Source organism: Nicotiana sylvestris, chromosome 6, assembly GCF_000393655.2.
Source record: "Nicotiana sylvestris chromosome 6, ASM39365v2, whole genome shotgun sequence".
Taxonomy (NCBI): domain Eukaryota; kingdom Viridiplantae; phylum Streptophyta; class Magnoliopsida; order Solanales; family Solanaceae; genus Nicotiana; species Nicotiana sylvestris.
The window spans coordinates 93,595,945-93,608,042 of record NC_091062.1 but is presented as its reverse complement, the minus strand read 5'-3'; the positions used below and the strand labels follow the sequence as shown (position 1 = coordinate 93,608,042).

Here is a 12,098-nt window from a genome sequence, read left to right as displayed (position 1 = left end):
TGCACATCGTAGTGCTATATTAAGGTGAGACACGTACTGGATGATCAGCGCAGGGTCTTTTACTACCGGGGATTGTGACTTGGTCCATCCCGATGTATGATTTTACAGTATATTTGATTGAAACTTATTTGTTATCATCATGATTTGGGCTGATTGCCATACTTGGGCTTCGTGCCAATTATTTGAATCCTTTGGGAATTTTTATCACTATTTCCTCACTGTTTTGACTTATATTTAAACTCAGTCCTGTTGATAATTATTGTTTTACAAACTCAGCCGCTTTTATGCAGATTTGAAAACTCAAATGATATTTCTAAATGGTATTTTGGGCTGAGAACTACTGTTTTACAAATGCTCGAGGGGCTTATGATGATTTTCGGACTGAGTGAGGCCGAGGGCCATATGTGAGGATATGCTGAGTGATATGAGGCCGAGGGCCTTAGATACTGTTTATGCCACGAGGTGGCTTGAGTGATGTGAGGCCGAGGGCCTGAGATACTTTATATGCCACGCGGTGGCTTGAGTGATGTGAGGATATGCTGAGTGATGATGCCACGAGGTGGCTTGATATAGCGCTTGGGCCGTAAGGGGCCCCTCCGGAGTCTGCACACCCACAGTGAGCGCGGGTACCCATTGTTCTAAGTGATTGATACTATGCCCGAGTGGCTGATATGAGTGATTGTGAGGTAGCCCGAGGGGCTGATACTATTCTGAGAGTGAGCCCGAGAGGCTGTTACTGTTCTGATATTGAGCCCGAGGGGCTAGCGCTGTTCTTATATTGAGCTCGAGGGGCTGGTTCTGTTGATATTATGCCCGAGGGGCGGTTTGTTGTACATGTTTTTCCCGAGTGACTGTTTACATTTCTATCATTTTTGTTACTCACTTGTAAACTACTTGCTTTATTTTTGGAAAAAGGGGATTTTCACTTGATTTCTCACTGCTTTACTATTTAAAGTGATTTTACTTCTTCAGTATGGAATACCTTGTGTTTTTGCGTGATTTCTTGTCTTCAGTCTTTATTTATTATTATTACTCACTGAGTCGGAGTACTCACATTACTCCCCGCACCTTGTGTGCAGATTCAGGTATTTTTTGGCTGATCGGAGGCAGAGTCATCAGGGTTTAGCAAGTTAGCTGCCGGTGTTCGCATCACTGCTTTTCTCTCTCCTCATTTCATTAGTCTGTATTTTTACACTCCAGGCTTTCAGTTATATTTATACCCTAGTAAATGCTTGTGACTTGTGACATCCCGGTTAGGGCTGTGTCGGGTTGTGACTCCGTTTATTATATCATTAAATCATATTTAAACTGTTTATTAATGTTTAACTATTTTTGAAAAGGCGATATGGGTTTGTTGGCTGGCCTTGTCTTCAAGAGAGGCGCCATCACGACCGGAGCAGGTTTTGGGTCGTGACACAAATGCAATTGTTTTCTATATATATCCGTACAAACACTACTACTGTATTGTAGATATATAAAATGTACGTCCAAATCTACTATCGAATTAAATTCGGTTTCTATGTCTAATATAAATTCTTCCAAACTTTGAGTAAGGCTCCTGTCATGACCCAAACCCCGCTCCGGTCGTGATGGCGCCTCTCATGAAGACAAGACCAACCAACAAACCCATATCGCCTTTTCAAAAATAGTTAAACATTAATAAACAGTTTAAATATGATTTAATGATATAATTAACGGAAGCACAATCCGACACAGCCCTAACCGGGGTGTCACAAGTCATGAACATCTACTAGGGTATAAATATAACTGAAAGCCTGGAGTGTACAAATATAGACTAATGAAATGAGGAGAGAGAAAAGCAGTGCTGCGAACGCCGGCAGCTACCTTGCTAAACCCTGATGACTCTGCCTCCGATCAGCCAAAAAATACCTAAATCTGCACACAAGGTGCATGGAGTAATGTGAGTACTCCGACTCAGTGAGTAATAATAATAAATAAAGACTGAAGGCAAGAAATCATGCATAAACACAAGGTATTCCATACTGAAGCAGTAAAATCACTTTAAACAGTAAAGCAGTAAGAAATCAATTGAAAATCCCTTTTTTCCAACAAGTAAAGCAAGTAGTTTACAAGTGAGTAACAAAAATGGTAGAAATGTAAAAGCCCCTCGGGCAAAAGATGTACAACAAACCGCCCCTTGGGCAAAATATCAACAGAACCAGCCCCTCGGGCTCAATATCAGAACAGTGCCAGCCCCTCGGGCTCAATATCAGAACAGTAACAACCCCTCGGGCTCACTCTCAGAATAGTATCAGCCCCTCGGGCTACCTCACAATCACTTATATCAGCCCCTCGGGCATAGTATCAATCACTTAGAACAATGGGTACCCGCGCTCACTGTGGGTGTGCAGACTCCGGAGGGGCCCCTTACGTCCCAAGCGCTATATCAAGCCACCTCGTGGCATCATCACTCAGCATATCCTCACATCACTCAAGCCACCGCGTGGCATATAAAGTATCTCAGGCCCTCGGCCTCATATCACTCGGCATATCCTCACTCAAGCCACCTCGTGGAATAAATAATATCTCATGCCCTCGGCCTCATATCACTCAGCATATCCTCACATATGGCCCTCGACCTCACTCAGTCCGGAAATCATCATAAGCCCCTCGGGCATTTGTAAAACAATAGTTCTCAGCCCAAAATACCATTTAGAAATATCATTAGAGTTTTCAAATCTTCATAAAAGCGGTTGAGTTTGTAAAACAATAATTATCAACAGGACTGAGTTTAAATATAAATCAAAACAGTGATGAAATAGTGATAAAAATTCCCAAAGGATTCAAATAATTGGCACGAAACCCAAGTATGACAATCAACTCAAATCATGATGATAAAAAATAAGTTTCAATCAAATATGCGGTAAAATCATCAATCGGGATGGACCAAGTCACAATCCCCGATAGTAAAAGACCCCGCGCTCATCATCCAGCTCGTATCTCACCTCAATATAGCACTACGATGTGCAAATCCAGGGTTTCAAACCCTTAGGACATCATTTACAATCATTACTCACCTCAAACCGGCTAATCCTCTAGCTCGCGATGCCTTTGTCTCTTAAATTGACCTCCGAATGCCTCGAATCTAGCCACAATAATTCGATTCAATTAATAAAAATTATAGGAATTAATTCCATATGAAATTCTACATTTTCCATTAAAAATCCGAAATTGCACTCAAAATTTGCCCATAAGGCCCACATCTCGGAATATGAAAAAAGTCACGAAATATGAACCACCATCCAACCAATTAAATTTTACCAAAATCCGACATCGGATTGGCTTTCAAATCTTAAAAATTCATCTTTATGGAATTTTAGAAAACTCCTCCATTTCTCTTCAAATATCAATAATCTAACGCCAAAAATGAAGATTTATTCATGAAATATAATCACAAGGGATTCAAGAACACTTACCCCAAGAATTCCCGGGATTTCTCGCTCAAAATTGCCCAAAACCCGAGCTTGCCAGTAAAAAAATGATCAAAAACCGGACTGCTGGACTTAAAACTGTCCAGAATTTCGGGGGTACTGTTCATACATTTTTACTGTTCACATGTACTGTACATGGGTACTGTTCACGCAGGTGCGATCATTATTCACACATGCAAAAAATGTAGAAACTGCCGAGAAAATTGTAGCAACTTTGCTTTTCACTAAAAAGGCTCTAACTCTATCATACGAACTCGGAATTCGATGATTCTTGTTCCTATGAGCCACAAATAATAATACGAACATATCCCTTCAGTCGAAACTCAATTCAGAGCTCATTTGCTCAGTTCAATACCCATTTTTCTCGTTAAATAATTAACTCATGTTTTGTGTCAAAAACCCAATCGCGACTTGATGAAATTAGACCAAACTTTCCAGATCAGTCCTATAATTCATTATCAAAATTCCGGAAGTCTCAAAATCAAATTTCAATCTCTAGAACTAAAAATGGACCTTTGGATCATTACATGCTTATGCTCAAAACGACAAAATCTTCCAAAAACTCTTCCAAAACATATCTAAGCCTCATGGGACCCCGACCAAACATGCCAACACATCCCATAACATAATTAAAACTTGTTCCAACATTAGGAACACTCAAAACAACATCAAAACATTAAATCACCCTCGGATTCAAGCCTAAGAATTCCAAAACTTCCGAAATCCGAATTCGATCAAAAAGTCAACCAAACGACGTCCAAATGACCTGAAATTTTGCACACACATCACAAATGACATAACGAAGCTACAAAAACTCTCAAAATTTCATTCCGACCCTCGGATCAACATCTCACCTCTCAACTGGAATTCGCCAAAATATTAACTTTGCCAATTCAAGCTAAATCCTTCCACGGACTTCCAAAATGCATTTTGATCGCGCTCCTAAGTCATAAATCACCCAACGAAGCTATCCAAATCATAAAATTTCCGATCCGAGCTCATAAACAAATAAGCCAACTCTTAGTCAAACCTTTCAAATTCAAAGCTTGCAACTGAGACTGTTCCTTCAAATTCATTCTAATTTTTCCTGAAAACCAAAACCAACGATCTACATCAGTCATAATACGTTACACATGGCAAGTCATGCCCGGGAACTGGCGATCAAAGTGCAAAAGTTCAAAACGATCGGTCAGGTCGTTACAACAAGAGAAGACAACACTTATAGAGCAGGTAAAGGTATTGGAACACAGGGTACAAGCATTGAGATTTGAATTATCCCAGACTCAAGTTATTTCTCAACAAGACACAGAGATGAACAGTCCAAAACAGAGTTCTTCATCTCAAACAAAAATGGATGAGAAGGGTGTGCGTTCCCCAATGAATGCAGCAAGATCCACTTTATCGGATAATAATACAGCTAATCTGGTTCAAACGGTAACCGGTAAAGACACATCAAATCCGTTTATGGCTGTCACTTTGCCAAAAAGTGAAGATGAAGGTCCATCGAGAAGAAGACTACCCAGAACATTAACACAGGGAGAAGCGTTAAAAAAGAAGGGTATAATTTCAAAAAAGAAAAAAATAAAAAAATAGAAAATATAATCAAACAGACATTAGAAAATTTTTTTCAAGAAAAGGAAGAACAAGACAAACACATGGTTAAGAATCTAAGTCCAAGTCCAAGTCCAAATCTAGAAAGGACCCAAAGTTCAGGAGAAGATGATAACTATGAAGACAACCTAAATTATCAAGATGCTCAAGATCCATATGAAGATGAGTCAGAAATGAGTTTTGATACAATAGCTATACATAATTGAGACACATAAAAGCGAAGTCTCAGTTAAACAACAAGTAAATAGCACCAAAGACAAAGGAAAAAATGACAAGGCTGGTATACAGAGCAATAATGTTAGCGTACCAATGAGAAAAACAAGAGAGTAAAGAAGATGTGACAGGAAGAAATGCTAGCTGTGCTAAAAGACAAAAGTGACAAGTAACATAAATTAGAGAAGATGTGACAAGAGGTAATGTTAGTTGTGCTAAAAGACAAGTTAAAATTTTGAGTGGAAGAAAAAGTTACGAACACGAAAGGAATCTCCGACCAAGCCATGTGAAGATGGGGCCCAATGAAGTACCCTGCAAGGATAGACAAGATAGATTTCAAAAGAGTTTGGAATCCATTTTTCAAATCTGTTCAAAAATTTAGCTATAAAAGGGAGAAGAAAGCAGAAGAAAAACAAGATAGAACAAGAAGAAAAACACTTTGAAGAAAACCCCTCCAACCAACTTTTCATCATCAACCAAAATCCCTCTCCCAAAACACTTTGTAAAATATTTCTTTATGAATACTTTAGTAGTTCCTCCTCTAAGCTTGTAAAATAAATAAGTCTTTATGCTTAAGTGTGATCGCTTTTAATTCTCAAAGCTCAGTAGACTTTTTTGAGTTTCCCGAAAGGGAAATCTCTCTCCTATAAGCATGTAAGTTACTCATCTTTATCTAAATTATGTTTATGCTAAATATTACCCCTGTTTATTTTAAAATTTTTTGTTATTCTGTATAGTTTTATGTTTCAAGTTCATATGCTCGATTATTAGATATCACTCTTAGTATATGGTTAGCTTCCCAATTTCTTAACAATTATGATGGATTAACCTGTAAATTCCTAGGAGAAACTGGTTAAGTAAAACCCGAAAACAATTAAGAAGGGTATAAGTATTTAACCATGGCCGAGGTGAGGTTAAAGAAATAAGAGTTAAGAAAAGTGTTAAAATCTTTAACAGATTGGGAAGAAGAGATGAACAGAGTGGATTAAAAAAAAGCGTAGTAAAGGGGTAATCTCAGTTCATAATTTAGATAATATGGTAACTATACAAGTCTATAGAATAAGAGAGAGAGAGAGAGAGAGAGAGAGAGAGAGAGAGAGAGAGAGAGAGAGAGTACCGAGTAGGATTTTCACAACATAAGAGTTTAATCGCAAAAAATAATTTTATTGTTAATGTCCAATAATCATAATAACTATACAAATTCAGAAAGCTTTGCTAGGAGCCTTACTCAAAGTTTGGAAGAATTTATGTTAGATATAGAAACCGGATTTTATTCGATAGTAGATTTGGCCGTACATTTTATATATCTACAATACAATAGTAGTATTTGTTCAGATATATATAGAAAATAACTGTATTTGATATTGTTAATATTATCATACCATCAGTCATATAATCTATACCATCTAAGAAGACGATTTTAATTTTTTAACCCTAACTTTTTAGACGACTTTAACTAACTTTAACTTTTTAACTCCTTTTTTAACTTTTATATAAGAATCAGGATTGGTATGTCTAATATAAATTTTTCCAAACTTTGAGTAAGGCTCCTAGCAAAGCTTTCTAGATTTGTATAATTATTACGATTATTAGACATTAACAATAAAATTTTTTTTTGCGATTAAACTCTTATGTTGTGAAAATCTTACTCGGTACTCTCTCTCTCTTATTATATAGACTTGTATAGTTACCATATTATCTAAATTATGAACCGAGATTACCCCTTTACTACTCTTTTTTTAATCCACTCTGTTCATTTCTTCTTCCCAATATGTTAAAGATTTAATACTTTTGTTAACTCTTATTTCTTTAATAGATTGGGAAGAAGAGATGAACAGAGTGGATTAAAAAAAAAAGAGTAGTAAAGGGGTAATCTCAGTTCATAATTTAGATAATATGGTAACTATACAAGTCTATATAATAAGAGAGAGAGAGAGTACCGAGTAAGATTTTCACAACATAAGAGTTTAATCGCAAAAAATAATTTTATTGTTAATGTCCAATAATCGTAATAATTATACAAATCTAGAAAGCTTTGCTAGGAGCTGTAACGACCCGACCGGTCGTTTTGAACTTTTGTACTTTGATTTCCAGTTTTCGGGCATGACTTGCCCTGTGTAACGTATTATGACTGATGTAGATCGTTAGTTTTGGTTTTCAGGAAAAATCGGAATGAATTTGAATGAACAGTCTCAGTTGAAAGCCCTTAATTTGAAAGGATTGACTAAGAGTTGACTTATTTGTATATGAGCTCGGATCGGAAATTTTATGATTTGTATAGCTTCGTTGGGTGATTTATGACGGAGCTCGATCGGAATACATTTTGGAAGTCCGTGGAAGGATTTGGCTTGAATTAGCAAAGTTAATATTTTGGCGAATTCTGGTTGATAGGTGAGATTTTGATCCGAGGGTCAGAATGGAATTCCGAGAGTTGGTGTAGCTTCGTTATGTCATTTGTGGTGTGTGAGAGAAATTTCAGGTCATTTGGACGTCGCTTGGTCAACTTTTTGATCGAATTCGGATTTCGGAAGTTTTGGAATTCTTAAGCTTGAATTCGAGGGTGATTTGATGTTTTGATATTGTTTGGAGTGTTCCGAAGGTTGGAACAAGTTTGAATTATGTTATGGGGTGTGTTGGCATGTTTGGTCAGGGTCCCATGAGGCTCGGATATGTTTTGGAAGTGTTTTTGGAAGATTTTGCCGTTTTGAGCATAAGCATGCAATGATCCAAAGGCCCATTTTTAGTTCTATAAATCAAAATTTGATTTCGAGACTTCCGGAATTTTGATAATGAATTATAGGACTGATCTGGAAAGTTTGGTCTAATTTTATCAAGTCGCGATTGGATTTTTGACACGAAACATGAGTGAATTGTTTAACGAGCGAAATGGGTATTGAACTGAGCAAATAAGCTTAGAATTGAGTTTCGACTGAAGGGCTATGTTCGTATTATTATTTGTGACTCATAGGAACAAGAATCATTGAATTCCGAATTTGTATGATGGAGTTAGAGCCTTTTTAGTGAAAAGAAAAACTGCTGCAATTTTCTGGGCAGTTTCTGCATATTTTGCACGTGTGAACAGTGACCGCACATGCGTGAACAGTACCCATGTACTGTTCACGTGAACAGTACACGTGAACAGTACCCGTGTACAGTACATATGAACAGTACCCCGTATACAATACCCATGAACAGTACCGTGAACAGTACCCATGAATAGTAAAATACGTGAACAGTAACCACGGAAATTCTGGACAGAATGTTGAGCATTTTTACCAAATTGGAGCTTGAGGAAAGGCAAATTTCGGGAGATTTTCAGAGAAAACAACGGGGTAAGTGTTCATAACTTAGTTTTGGTTAGATTACCCGAATCTATTACTAGTTTTGACATTTAATTGGTGATTTTAATTGGGAAAATTTTGAAAACTCTCTTGGTTTAATTTGAAGATTTGAGGGTCGAGTTGATGTCGTATTTTAGTAAAATTGGTATGGTTGGACTTGTGGTTGGATGAGGTTTCATATTCCATAATTTTTGTCGGGTTCCGAGACGTGGGCCCCACGGGCGAATTTTGAGTGCAATTTCGGATTTTTAATGGAAAATATAGAATTTCATATGGAATTAATTTCTATAATTTTTATTAACTGAATCGAATTATTGTGGCTAGATTCGAGGTATTCGGAGGTCGATTTGAGAGACAAAGGCATCACGAGCTAGAGGATTAGCCGGTTCGAGGTGAGTAATGATTGTAAATGATGTCCTGAGGGTTTGAAACCCCATATTTGCACATCGTAGTGCTATATTGAGGTGAGACACGTACTGGATGATCAGCGCAGGGTCTTTTACTACCGGGGATTGTGACTTGGTCCATCCCGATGTATGATTTTACAGTATATTTGATTGAAACTTATTTGTTATCATCATGATTTGGGCTTATTGCCATATTTGGGCTTCGTGCCGACTATTTGAATCCTTCGTGGACTTTTATCACTGTTTCCTCACTATTTTGACATACTACTTGAACTCAGAAGCACTACCGTTTTACTGATGCCCAAGGGGCTTGTGATGATTTCTGGACTGAGTGAGGCCGAGGGCCATATGTGAGGATATGCTGAGTGATATGAGGCCGAGGGCCTGAGATACTATTTATGCCTTGAGGCGGCTTGAGTGATGTGAGGCCGAGGTCCTGAGATACTTTATATGCCACACGGTGGCTTGAGTGATGTGAGGATATGCTGAGTGATGATGCCACGAGGTGACTTGATATAGCGCTTGGGCCGTAAGGGGCCCTTCTAGAGTCTGCACACCCATAGTGAGCGCGGGTACCCATTGTTCTGAGTGATTGATACTATGCCCAAGGGGCTGATATGAGTGATTGTGAGGTAGCCCGAGGGGCTGATACTATTCTGAGAGTGAGCCCGAGGGGCTGTTACTGTTCTGATATTGAGCCCGAGGGGCTGGCACTATTCTTATATTGAGCCCGAGGGACTAGTTCTATTGATATTATGCCCGAGGGGCGTTTTGTTGTACATGTTTTGCCCGAGGGTCTGTTTACATTTCTATCATTTTTGTTTCTCACTTGTAAACTACTTGCTTTACTTGTTGAGAAAAGGGATTTTCACTTGATTTCTCACTGCTTTACTGTTTAAAATGATTTTACTGCTTCAGTATGGAATACCTTGTGTTTTTGCGTGATTTCTTGCCTTCAGTCTTTATTTATTATTATTACTCACTGAGTCGGAGTACTCACATTACTCCCTGCACCTTGTGTGCAGATTCAGGTATGTTTTGGCTGATCGGAGGCAGAGTCATCAAGGTTTAGCAAGGTAGTTGCCGGCGTTCGCAGCACTGCTTTTCTCTCTCCTCATTTCATTAGTCTGTATTTGTACACTCTAGGCTTTCAGTTGTATTTATACCCTAGTAGATGCTCGTGACTTGTGACACCCCGGTTAGGGCTGTGTCGGGTTGTGCTTCCGTTAATTATATCATGAAATCATATTTAAACTGTTTATTAATGTTTAACTATTTTTGAAAAGGCGATATGGGTTTGTTGGCTGGCCTCGTCTTCACGAGAGGCGCCATCACGACCGGAGCGGGTTTTGGGTCATGACACTTGTGCCAGGGTTTCATTTTTTCGGTTTATTCGTTTAAAGGCTTTTGTCATTGATGAACAATGATAACATAATTATCTTGTCATTGTCTTTTTGGATGATGTATTGATGGGTTTTTTCTGGGTTTTGTCTGAGTGCTGGGGAGATATAGTAGTTTGGTCCTAGTATTCCTCTTGCATAATCTAATGCTTCAGTAAAATCATTAAAGCCTTTGAAAAGTAATTTTTCTATATCTTTAATGGAATCTAGTACTTCTAACCATGTCTGAAAAATACCATTTGTCTTACCATGTATAAACACATAATACTTAAATCTTTTGTCTTGGTTTTTATCTGTAAAATATTGTCCTAAGGCCTTAAGAGACGCTATAAAATATTTAGTATCTTTCTTATTATATGTTACTCCATAAGTTATCAATTAAATACCGTTTAGGTCTGTCTATGACACATTCTGGTAGGACTCTAAATGATATGTTTGATGGTGGAAAAAATATTTAATTATGTTTTCCAAAATTTATGCTTTCCATATTAGTCTGTTCTCCCAAAGGATGTGGCTTAAAATGAAGATTACCTAATACTGTCTGCAAGTATCTGTCTGAGGGTGAGGCTTGAATGCCCTTCCCTTTGTCTTCACTCTTGAAAACTGTTGGTCTCATGCTGTACATATAAAATACTTGTTTATTAATTGACAGTAATTTTAAGCCTACTTAACTGATCTGCTAAATTATTATCTTTTCCTTTAATATGTTCAAAAACCAGATTATATATTGATATAGTATCAATAAAATTTAACCATCTTCTTCTACTACTATTCTTTGCGTTTATCTTCTGGTGAAATTTAACTATGGCTTCACAATCAGTTCTAATTGTTACTTCTTGTTTATTTAATATATATAATTTAAAACTATTTAATCCGTAAATTACAGCTAATATCTCTGCATCTATACTACTCATATTTCCTTTTTCCATTTTCTGTATTCTTTTTTCTAGTTCATTTATTCTAGCTTCTCATTATTCTCAAATTCATGGTATGATCATTTATTTCTTGGTATTTTTCTTCTTTATTTATTTTTGTTTCAAAATCTTTTTCTATATATGAAATACATCCTTCTAGATAGCATAATTTACATTTAGCTCTTTTATTTCTACTAGGGTACCATTTGCATATGAAACACTGATTACTATCTAATCCTTTATTTCTTTCAAAATTATGGGTACATTCCTCTGATATGTTTACAAAGGTATTTTCTTTTAAGTCTAATTTTTCTAATCCTATCTCTATTAATTCTTCCTCTTCTGATTCTGAGGTATCTATTTGAGTTTTTTCTTCTATATCTACGCTTACTATAAAGTATATACTTTCGTTATCTGACATATATTCGTCTACATTTATTAGGGTTTCTTGAAAATCTTCTATTAACTGTGAATTTCTTGTTTTATTATTAATTCTTTTTGGGCACGTATTTGCTAAGTGTTCTACACTACCACAAGTAAAACATTCTAGTTTGTTTTTATAATTCCTATCTGTTCTATACTTTCTAACATATCTATCCCTATCTAGGTAGGGTTTTCTAGCTGATGATTTTCTAAGATAATAATTTTTTTCTGTTGTATCCCTTGTTGTATTGAGGTTTATATTTTCTATATTTCTTCTTTCTATATTCATTTTTGTCATAACTTTGTGTTGTATATACAGTTGATCTACAAAAACTCA

The 12,098-nt window shown here is 36.9% G+C and overlaps 1 long non-coding RNA gene across 1 annotated transcript; it reads left to right on the top strand.

Annotated features, from left to right (window-relative positions):
- Positions 1–5,714: 5,714 nt before the first annotated feature.
- On the top strand, positions 5,715–10,199 carry LOC138872133 (uncharacterized). The gene is made up of 4 exons (XR_011400571.1): positions 5,715–5,930; positions 7,438–8,608; positions 8,942–9,009; positions 10,050–10,199. It is a non-coding gene; the product is annotated as an uncharacterized lncRNA (long non-coding RNA).
- The last annotated feature ends 1,899 nt before the right edge of the window (positions 10,200–12,098 follow it).